This window comes from Mugil cephalus, chromosome 1, assembly GCF_022458985.1.
Source record: "Mugil cephalus isolate CIBA_MC_2020 chromosome 1, CIBA_Mcephalus_1.1, whole genome shotgun sequence".
Taxonomy (NCBI): Eukaryota; Metazoa; Chordata; class Actinopteri; order Mugiliformes; family Mugilidae; genus Mugil; species Mugil cephalus.
In genome coordinates this window covers 4,884,079-4,895,193 of record NC_061770.1, presented here as the reverse complement: position 1 = coordinate 4,895,193, position 11,115 = coordinate 4,884,079, and the positions used below count along the sequence as shown (strand labels likewise).

General features: G+C 41.6%; 2 long non-coding RNA genes across 3 annotated transcripts; both read left to right on the top strand.

Annotated features, from left to right (window-relative positions):
* Positions 1-1,073: 1,073 nt before the first annotated feature.
* On the top strand, positions 1,074-2,188 carry LOC125019852. 2 transcript variants are annotated; one of them, XR_007114131.1, is made up of 4 exons: positions 1,074-1,180; positions 1,259-1,300; positions 1,366-1,436; positions 1,518-2,188. It is a non-coding gene; the product is annotated as an uncharacterized LOC125019852 (long non-coding RNA). The 2 variants fall into 2 exon arrangements; XR_007114132.1 differs by having other exon boundaries at positions 1,366-2,188.
* A 3,229-nt stretch (positions 2,189-5,417) lies between these two features.
* Positions 5,418-9,284, top strand: LOC125021926. Its single transcript, XR_007114390.1, has 3 exons — positions 5,418-5,643; positions 8,852-8,907; positions 9,038-9,284. It is a non-coding gene; the product is annotated as an uncharacterized LOC125021926 (long non-coding RNA).
* Positions 9,285-11,115: the final 1,831 nt, after the last annotated feature.

The following is an 11,115-nucleotide window of genomic DNA, read 5'->3' as shown; positions in this document are numbered from 1 at the left end:
TCGTGGATCATTAAAGTCTGTTTAAGTCTGAGTCTGATGATATTAGGCACATCGATCAGCAACAACATTAAAACTGACAGGAGAAGTAAATAGCATTGACCATCTCATGACAATTCATTGCTCTGCTGGAAAACCTGTGGACCTGGCATTTATGTTGATGTTACTTATTGACAGATAAAGAAAATAATTGACAGATTCATGTTTTAACTTTAAACATAGCTAAATGTAGCAGGGACTGTCACTAAGCCATTTTGGCCTCAGTAGTTGGCTGATGGGAGCGAGCTGCACTGTCAGCTTCTCTTCTGCTAATATTGCAGCCTGCGTCTGGGATTTCACCTGGGGACTGAATAGGCTCTTGGCCAATTGCATGAAACTGGCAGAGTCAGCGTGTAATATTGTGATTGGCTCAATCAATCTCAATCAATCACAACGCGTGAAACGATGCTGTGTTGATCACAGCTCCTGTATCAGTAATGAGTGAAGTGCTGACTGAAAGATAACATCTTCTACTTCCATTTATCCCTTTATTAAAATATGTTGGATTCATGTTAATGTGTATTTGAAGAAATGTAAATTTGCGAGGTAAAATTGTGGATAAAATTTTTAAAAAAATGATCAGTACAGTACCTCCCCTGTTGAAGACCTATAGTTTAGGAACAACTAAGAAAAACATGTAGCACCCACCTAGACCAGACAAGGTTCTTCCACCCCATAGCGATGACCCAGCAGGATGCAGCCTGACACAGACACAAAAACTTTTAGGAACAACTCAGAAATCATATAGAACAGCACAAGGTGTTGACCTTGCCTCCAAATCCACTAGATCCCAAACTGATCAAGTATCTGTGGGATGATCCTCAGAGGCCCCTCCCCTCAATCCACAGGACCAAAGACCCCCACTAACAATATATTGTTTCCAGACACCACAGGACACCCTCAGAAGGCCCGTGTTGATTCTCTGATGAGTCTGTTTTGGAGGCACAAGGGAGACCTAGGAAGTCATAATGTTATGCCTGATCAGTTTCTGGCTAAAGTTTTGTAGCAGCATATAATTATGCGGCTGGGTGTGGCCAGGAGCCAATTATGATGGGGTCGTGGATAAAAGAGCGGCCCCTCCTACGCCTCCTCCCTCTGTCTCCCGCTGGCGTAATTTCCGGGACGTCCTGTGTGGCTGCAACAGGTAACTCCGGGGGCCGCGTACGTTTTTGCCAGTTTTGTATTTGCGGAAGCCTTAACTATTTCTTGTGCTGTGACAAAGGGGCTGTGGGTGGATTCTGGCTCCATGTGGTCTCCTTGTCTGGTGCGTATCCTCTCTCGTTGTGCTGGATCTCTCGTTATCAGCAGTTTAATGTAGTGTGGTCACAGGTAAATGCTGGTAGCGGCTCGCTGCTCTTGCCTCGTCTCACTGGTTGCATGAACAGGTGCTGTACCATAAGGTATGTAGTTCATTCTTTCTGAGTCTAACCTGTCCTGTGGGGGGAGCGATCGGGTATTTAATTTCCTTTTTGTTTAAGTAGGATCAAGTCCATCACCTCCATTGGCTCCCTTCCGTCTGCATGACCTCTGCTGCTTTGTCCTGCTTCAAGTTCCTGTCCGTCCGTGCAGCTGTTTCCCGGCTCGGGTTTGGCTGGCTCCGGCGTGCTGCGGTGCTTTGCTGCCGTCCGTCCTATTGCGCTGGTCGCCCACCTGTGGTTGGGTCGTTCGCCTTCGCCGCGGCTCGTAGCAGCCCGTTCTCGGCTGCCAGCGTCCGCTCTTTTTTTTAGTGAGGGTTTCGTGACCCCTTTTATCTGGTTCACACTTTCGGATTTCGTTTTTCATTCAATTCCGATTGTGTTCAATTGATGCTGGCGATTTGATTTGTATTAGCAGTTTTATCATTTCATCTGGTGATATTTTAACTTTGTATATTTGCTGATTATATTTGGTGCTTTTCTTTTTGTTTCAGGGGCTGACGGCCTGTAGTGGTGTGGGTGATCGTAGGAGATTCTCCTGTCTGCTGTGCCGTTTCCAGGGATGTGGGTCGTTCACGGGTGTGCTCTTTTCACGTGTGTCTGGGGGAACTTTTACTTTGGGGACCCCTCCTTTCGCTTGCCCTAGCTACTTTTAGGCCGAAGCCCTTGATTAACTTTTGTTTTTGCATTTTCTTTTGTTTGGATCCTTTGTATTAATAAAATATTATTGTGACTAATTTCATGGGCCACGTCTCTTGCTTGCCGAGCAACGGACCTGTATTGTGTAAAACCGAAGATCTGGTAATAGTAATGTCCTTAGGGTGAGTACCTGAGGTGGCGTTGTCTGGCAACAAGTATACTGATTTCAGTGTAAAATAACTAAGTACAATTTATTAACCCTACCGCCCCGCCACAGTTTAATATTACTATCAAATTAAATTGACATTATTAACAAATTTTATTTATTATTTATTACAAAGTTTTTTGAGTGTAGCTTGTCGTAAATTGTTCAGTGTGATTAAATTACACTCCATTTAGGTGTTTTTTTTCTTGCATGCATCACTGTGTGGTGCCTACCCTTCAAATTTATTAAAGCTGCACTTAAGTTATTTTCTGAATAATTTGCTGTAATTGGCCATTTTACACATTTTGAATGCCACCCTTGAACCGGCCCCCTTACAGGGAGGAGGTTTACGGTTTCCGCTTTGATTCACACTTAAGAGCAAGTTTCGGAGTCCTGTTTGTTCACCGTGCCCCTCTGTTTGACTCCTGCCAGCATCCTTTCCACTAGAGGAGCTTCCATTTTAAGCCACTGCTCCCCTCTTATCTGTGTCTGCCAGTGGGTGTAAGGGTTTGCTACACTGCAGAAATCAGCTAGAAGCCCGTGTCTGTTGGATCTTCATCGCTCCAGTGGTCCATTCTATTTAATGAGCCTCACTGTGAGGGTGAGAAACCTCAGATACTCTGTGTGTGTCCTGCTCCTGATGTGTTTTAATGAGCCCATTGGCAAGGGTGAGACTAAATACGGCTTTCACCTGTTGCTGAAAAAAAAAAAAATCCCAAATTCTCTGCCAGCCTCACATTTTGCTTTCATCTTACTGCTTTACTGTGAGCCATGGACCTCTGTTTATGCTCTCTCAACCTTTGAAAAATTCTACCCCCTCATTCAGGCACCTTCCCAACCACAGTCTGCCTCATATTTAGTCTTGTGGATTCTCTTTTGTAGTTTGTTTATCTGGACACTAGCATCCTAGCATGTTCTAACCACCCACATCAGAACAAAATAAGATATTAGTGCAAGATACTGATGTAAACCATTGATCTGATCTTTCGGCAGTGGAAACAAGCAGCCTCAAGATGACTTGGTTAAATGCTCAGTCTAACGCGGTCATAAATGTTACACATATCTGGCAAATGTAAACTAAATCTCTGAAGATAAGTTGACACATACCACAGACCACACAAGGACGCCACAGGAGGTGATTGCTGCCTGTTGCCATCAAACATTTACTCCTCCCACTGAGTGTTGGTCACTCTTAAGACTTTCGTACTTATTGTAACCATTTACCTCTGTTATGATGGAATTATTTGTGCAATGTTGGCTTTTAGGCATCTTACATCTTACTTTTTTGTTTTACTTTATACATTTATATATATTTTATATTCATGTATCCTATTTGTATTTGACTCTGTCACATTGGAGCTGTAACTTTATGGGAGCAACTGCAACTGCAACAATTCCCTGTAAGGATTGACAAAGTATTCTGATTCTGATATTCTACCTACTTCCTGCATTATATATATATATATATATATATATATATATATTGCTTTGGTGTTGTCAACCGTTTATTTCTTCAATTAATCTATTTAATGATACGTACCACAGTTCTCTAACACGTTAATGAGGAATAACAAGAACAACTTTCAGCAACAACAACTTTCAAGAACATTAATTGAATTAAATTTGAACTAGACTTTCTTCTTGATGATATGCACCGCTACTACAAAGAAAGGTTAATTTACATCTGTATGCAAAGGTTCAGGCATATTCTAGTGATCTGCGAGATCCCTTTCCCCGGAGTGTTAATATCTGGTATGTGAATGACTCACTGGAACTTGTACTTTAGGGCACTTTTTCTGTCTCTGGAAACTTTGAGATTAACACTCAACAAACATAGATTCCTTGGAGCAACCGACGAGGGATCTAAAACAATGAAAAAAGATAACTGTTTCCCACAGGGCAGGAGGGGCTATCATAAGACATTTGCAATTTCCAGTGTATGAAATACCGTTATGAAATAGCAGTGAAGGGGAATTGTAGAGACGACATCTGACTGACCAAGATATCAGTCTGAGAGATATACACGTTTACTGGACAGACGGTTCAAAGCTAAATCTCTATGTCATAACAGAAGAATTTTCCTGCAGAAGAGCAGCAGGGAGATTTAAGCGATAAAGGAGAGGCAGGCCTTTGTTCAGCTGCAGAGAACTGATGCTATTCATTCATTATCCGTACCCACTCATCCTCGGCTGTCATTGAGTGAGAGCCAGGGCACATCTTAAACAGGTTGCCAGTCTATCAAAGGGCTATTACAGACCGATGGTAAATTTAAAATTATCAAATACCCTAAGAAGCACGTCTTTGGGTGGAAGGAAACACGTGGAGAATAACTACGCAGGTACTGGGAGAACATGCAAATGAATGGTTATTTGGATCCAGAGCCTTCTTGCTGAAAATTATGTCTGTAGCAAGGAATAATTGTTGCTCAGGGCTGTGCAGGCCTTCCTTGACAAACTCATGAACTTCAGTGAAATTAAATAAGTCTGTGTATAAAACAAAACAAACATTGTGTATTCTTTGCTGATTAACCACCAGCATTTCCTCATGCCTTGTCTTTGCTGTGAACCCATCCACATACTGAAAGACCAGAGTCTTCAGACCTCATTTCATTTCAATAGAAATTTCCATCACAATCAAGTAGAAAATCACCAAATGGATCTGCACTGGATCTGAAATGGATCTGATGACTATAGTTGTCCACACAAGGGCAATGTTCAAAGCATATAAGTTCTCAGGTGGCCCTCATAGTCTCTGGGTTGACATCCACACACTGTACATACAAGTAGATTATAACTCCAACCTGCTCCAAGAGTCTTTATAAAGTACTTATAAACACATTAACATTTTTACATGTGTGCATGCTATAAAATAAATATCTGCTCAACGTTTAAAGAAAATCTTGATTTATAATGTGTCATTTGCTGCTGTTGACGTCGTTTATTTACTGGGGTTGTCTCACTGCTCCCATCCAGAGAATTCACTGAAACAATCCAAGATGTAAGTTGTAGCAAGGTAGGACACAGGAAGTAAAGCAGACAGGAAGTGAGATCACTTATAGGGAGAGAGAGGGGAGATTACAAATCAGAGACACCTGAGCAGAAAGAGAAGAGAGAGGAGGGAACTTCAAACAAAAGAAACAAAAAAGGAGGCTGAAGCTGAAACAGTGTGAGAAGTGAGACGAGGAAAGAAAGGGAAAGAAACCAGAACTGGGATAAAAGCTAAATAAAGTGAGTGAACTGGAGGTGGCACGCTAAAGGATCGGTTTAAGGAGAAGAGGACTGAGCTCCGTGGAATAGGCAGACAGTCTTGGGCCTGTTTGGAATCAGCAAAACTCCTCTCTCAGACCAGGTCAAATGCCGCTCTCCCTCAGTTAAGTCCTTTTCCTCCTTCATTCTCCAGGCTTCTCCAGCTGGCTGCTAAAATCTCCTCTCTACTTCCCTCTGACTTCTTACATACCCACACACACATCCACACACCAAACTGAACTGGATTCTACACACACACACTCACATGCATCTTTGAGAACTGGATCGAACTCTAAACTTAAACACGCACACACACCCACACACTCACTGATTACCAGAGGACTTATTGAGATGTTTTGCTGATGATGATTTTTGCTTGAGAATTAACTTTTTCGTTCATGACAATCTTAATTTGGTTGCTCTTGGGTTTAATTGCTTATTGATATGTTTGATTTGAATATCCTAGGATTGAAGCTGTAATCAACCTTTGTTATACTTAAAAGAAACGCTAATCAATGAACTGAAGTTTTTTTCAATTTTGTAGGGAGGCAATAGCTGGGTCTTTTCTTATTTCTCCAAATTACCTTCATAAAAATAAAACTAGAAATAATTTTTCTGACAGAGTGAATCCTGTCTGGCACCAAATGTTCCTATTTTGTGATTTTGTGTGTTTGGAAAGGTGGCCTCCGCTACAAACTTTATGTTTGTTCTTTGACAACCGTTCAAGTGCACCCCTGATGGAGGCTGTCAAAGCAATAAGCAGAAAGAACACTGTAAGGACGATTTAACACTGAGCACTAAAACATTCCTGAGTGTCCTCTGCATGCAGCGCAAAGAGCTCAAGTGTACGAGGAGGAGCTGCTGATGTCACATTGCTACCGAAGCCGGCTCCAAATTGATGCTTCCAGACAACTGAACATCTGAGTTCTGTGGCTTGCAGTACCTTGTTTGTTTTGGTCCTTGTAAAAGCAACTGCACACATGATTGATGATGTATCTCAGACTCTGACTTGTGGCTGACTGGACCTGTGAATGAAAAATGTTTCTTGGTTGATGAAATAAAAACAAAAAACCAAGAAACATTTTTGACAAAGAGGCTCCGCATTCATTTTATTTTATTTTATCTTTCTTTCTTTGTTTACTTTTATATACAACAAAGCTACGGTGACAAAGTAATTTCCCTCATGGATCATTGAAGTCTATACAGTATCTGCAAGATCAGTGTGTGTGGACTGACTCTGCAGATCAAGTATGTTCATGTTAACTGAATACATGATTTTGACGCATCAAATGGGAACAGCTTCAATAACTATAAGTACTATATTCATTATATTGAAGCGTGATCTCCCTCATGTTTGTTTGTTTGTTTCCTGCTTGTTTCTCTCTGCCTTCTTCACTACTGGTATTTCAATGACTTTCTCTCATTCCTCCACTTGCAAGCCTCTCACTTCAAATAACTTCCTCCTCAATAATCCTCAATAATTATTTTCTGTACCTCCAGTCTCAGTCCTTTACATCTTCTTTCATCACTTTCTGACCCTCACTCTCACCCTCCTGTACCAACCTTTTTTTTTTTTTTTTTTTTTTGTAGTGCATCAGCCCTGGCTGACTTCCTTTTCTTTCCTCCGCATTTCTCCTCCTTTCATGTACTGCATCCTCTGTCCTGCCCCCCCTTTTGTCTGTCCATAGCCCTTACGGTTAGCACCTTCCTCCTTTTATGCTCAGTTCTTCTGTGTTTTCATGGTGGTGCACGAAACTCACATCGTATTAAATTCACATTCCGTCTGTTCCCGCCTCCCTGTTCAATTGTTTTTTTTTTCTACCGTTATTGGTTTCAACTCTGATTTCCAGTCCGAGCACGGTTTCAAGAAGAATGCTCGCAGGTTGTCTTCTATGCTAAAGTAACAAGAGAAAACTTGTTATGTTAACGCTGTTATGTTAACGTCTCTGTGAAATTGCACTCGGGTACATCAGCGTGGATGTATGATAAAATTGCTAGAAGCTATGTTAAGTAGATAAAGCCACATCTAGCATAAATCATACATAGCAATATACCAACCAGCAGTGACAGTCTCAAAAACATGCCACGGAAAAAGCTGAAGAACGACTGCATGGATGTGATGGATGTCTTTACTGACAAAGGAGACATATTATTTAATGGGCCGTCGTGGCTTTCAGCTCCCTGCTCCTGTGTTTTCTCTTTATGTATCAATTTCACCAGTTGTTAAAGGCTCCTGACCAGGCTTGGTGCCCGTACCTCTCACTCATCCTTCCTATTGCCATGACTATACTCCTCTTCCATCGAGCAGCAGGAATTTTTACATCTGATTTATGGCTCCCTTTTGCATCTCTTAGTCTGCGAATGGCTAAATGTAGCTTCGTTACTTCTGCATTTGCTCACTAGTGGCTCATTTTCTTTATGGTACTGTGGATCTGTTGCTGCTTGCCTCAAGCTTCATCTTCTCCTTTTTTTTTTTTTTAATTTTTTTAATTTACTGTACTGTGAGATACATGTTGAATGTCATGGAGACGGGGTCAAGCTGATTGCATTCCAGGAAAGGCAAAGGAATCTGCTAAGCGATAAGTGCCGCTACTAAAACCAAAATGTCAGGTTTTGTGTTGCTACCCTTTACCCTCTCTGAGCTAGGATGGAACAATGCAAAGTATTTGCTCTCACCTGCGAGATGTAGGTTTTGTAGATGTTCCACATTCTTCAGTAATGAGTTTCCAACTCAAACAGCGTGTCGAGGACACTATATACAGGATCATATGTTTTTCTTTCTGAGTAGAGCTCAGTGCGGCTCTGACCCCTCTCTGCTTCTGCCTGCTGGTGTTCCTACACAGACTGCAGACTGCACGCAGGTGTATTGCCATCCTCCCACTCTTTATTAGCTTATTTGTTACAAAAACATCAGTGATGTTCTCTGCCTGCAGGTCTGTTGGCAAAAAAACTGTTTCCACCTATATTCATTATATTTCCACCTAATCTTCTCTCATTATTCTGTTTGAATTTTCTCTCCCTGCCTGTCTTTCTCTCTCTCCTTCAGGATTCTGTCTTCTCATCTATTTCTGCTTTGACATTCTCTATTATATCATTTCACTGCGTGTTCGTCTCCTCCAGTCTATTCACTCTATTTCAGCACCTTCAGTCATTACCTTTTTTTTTCGTGTTCATGTCCTACATTATGAGTTATGTAATATTTTCAAATTGCTGTGTGATCTAATTGTCTACAGACTTGTTTAATTATAGATAACTGCCATGCCCTCTGCCCCATGGCCTGTCTGTGTCTCTCTCTTTCTGTTTGATTACAGGATTGGTGTCTGGTGTGGTGTTTGGGGCTCCAGCCTGCTCAGCTAATCTGCTCAGTGTAAGTAGCGGCTCCAGACTACCACACCGTGCTATATTGTCGACTCAGTCCATACTGTTAGTCTCGTCATAGCTGTCACTTGTTCTGTTTTGTATCTCAATCCTGCATCTTGTCTGCTCTCCCCTGTCAGGCCCTCCGCTGTCCCCAGTCGATCCCCACCCATCATTTCCATTATCCATCCATTGATGAATAAATCTCATTTACACTGTCAAGCTGCCTCTGCCTTGACTCCACAGCCGTAACAATAACATATTATTTCCATTTTAAAAAAATAAATAATATCCGCCCTTATTGTGAAATGCAGAAAAAGTTATTGCCAATCTTTTTTTTTTTGTTTCAAATGTTTAACTACTTGACTAAAGAATTCCACAACTCCACTGTGTGCTCAAAGCTTCTTAATCTCACTTATACCAGACACGTTGTGATATCAAAAATAATGGAGTTTGCCAGGCAGGTACCCTCAGGGCTGTAAAAAATGAAGCCAGAGCATAAGTGCCAATAACTAAAGTTTCTGAAATGGTCTAAAAGGCATCCAGGTCAAGGGCTCAAACCTACTAGAGGCTTCTTGTGATGTTTCCCCTGGTCAAAGGTGTTCTCTTTTACTTAAGAGGATTTGCGCGTACATCAACACTTGAAAATGTAATCATGGCATCACGGCTTACTCTGCAAGAAAGACACACAAACCACTGGTTTAGCACAAGAAATCATTTCCTACCACTACAATCCACCGTTGTCTTGCAGAGAATATAGGAATCACATTACGTTTTCCCACCTAATTCTTCAAGTTGTTGCATAATTCATTATAAAGATGAGTCCAAATTAAAGGTTCGTCTATTTTTTAATAACATCTCTGTACTCATACCCATCAGGTGGCTTTTTTCCTCAGTCTTTTCAAACTACTTTATTTCTCCTCTCCCTTCATGTCTCTTCTTCTCTGTCTCCTCCTCTATCTGTCTTGGTTTCTGTCCAGATCTGACCCTGGAAAGATGTCATGATTTTTGTTTTTCTCCCTGCTCATTATGAAAACATGGGCCGCCCCGCTGACTCTGGCCTGTCGGCAAATCCCTTCTTATTAGATCCAAACCCCAGACAGAGAAAAGCATTAGCAGAACCCCCTGGGTCCTCTTCATCACTGCCAAACCAGGGGAAGAACTAAGAGACGGACAGAGAGATGGAACACATCAACAGAGCAAACAAACCAAAGGGTGTGCTGGTGCTCGCACAGTTTCATGAAAATGTATGCTGACAGATTCATCAATCACACAACCAAACACCCCACTGTTGAAATGGATTATTCTGTTTAGTATTGGTCACTTGGATGTTTAACCACTCATGATAATAGAATTAGTAAGAGTCACTGAGAGGCAGACTTGAATTAATCCGCTGAATATATTTGCACCTAAAAAGTGCCGAAAACAACTACAGGCTGATTTGAGTTAAGCTCATTGGCACGACACTTGATCGTTGTGTTCAATTTAGGTTTATTTAGATAGCATCAGTAACATTTCCAGAGACAACATTTCACAGAACCCAGAACCTGAACCCTCAGAGCACGAACTAAGGGGATGGTAGCACGGCCTGGCGTACCAAGACAACGCAGTTCTTATCAGCATATGAGTGTTAGCGCACCTTGTGGATTTAATTATGAGGACTGTTTCAACCCACTCAGAGAAAATTACGTCTGTGTGCAACTGGATGGTGATCCTACAACTAATCAGAATCATTTCGGCTACCTTGTTGATGCTGATACTGTCCAACATCCTATAAAGCCTTCTGATTTGACTGACCAGGGTCATAGTCAACTCCCAGCTGTGATGTGGGCAGGAAGAGTTTGCTCTGTCTTTAAGGCTAATAGTGGACAGGAGAAACCGTACCTTAGCAGGAAGAGACCTTCAGTCTCTTGATGGGAAATATTTTTGATCAAGCCAAAGCAAATTCCCAACATCCCCACTCTACATATCCTAATTCTTGTCTGACTGATAATCCTTTTAGGGAAGCCTTGTGACTTGGCAGCCACCTTGGCAGTTAATTTGGGTTAACAAAGCAAGGCTCCTACCTAAATTAGAGGGGAAGGAGTCATAACTGGAATGTCAATGATCAGTGGGACATAAAACCTCCATGTAGAGAATCACCTGTCAAATGTGATTAAAAGCCTTTAAATAGCTCGGTGGCTTTACAAAGTGTGTACATCTGTGTGTGTGTGGTGCT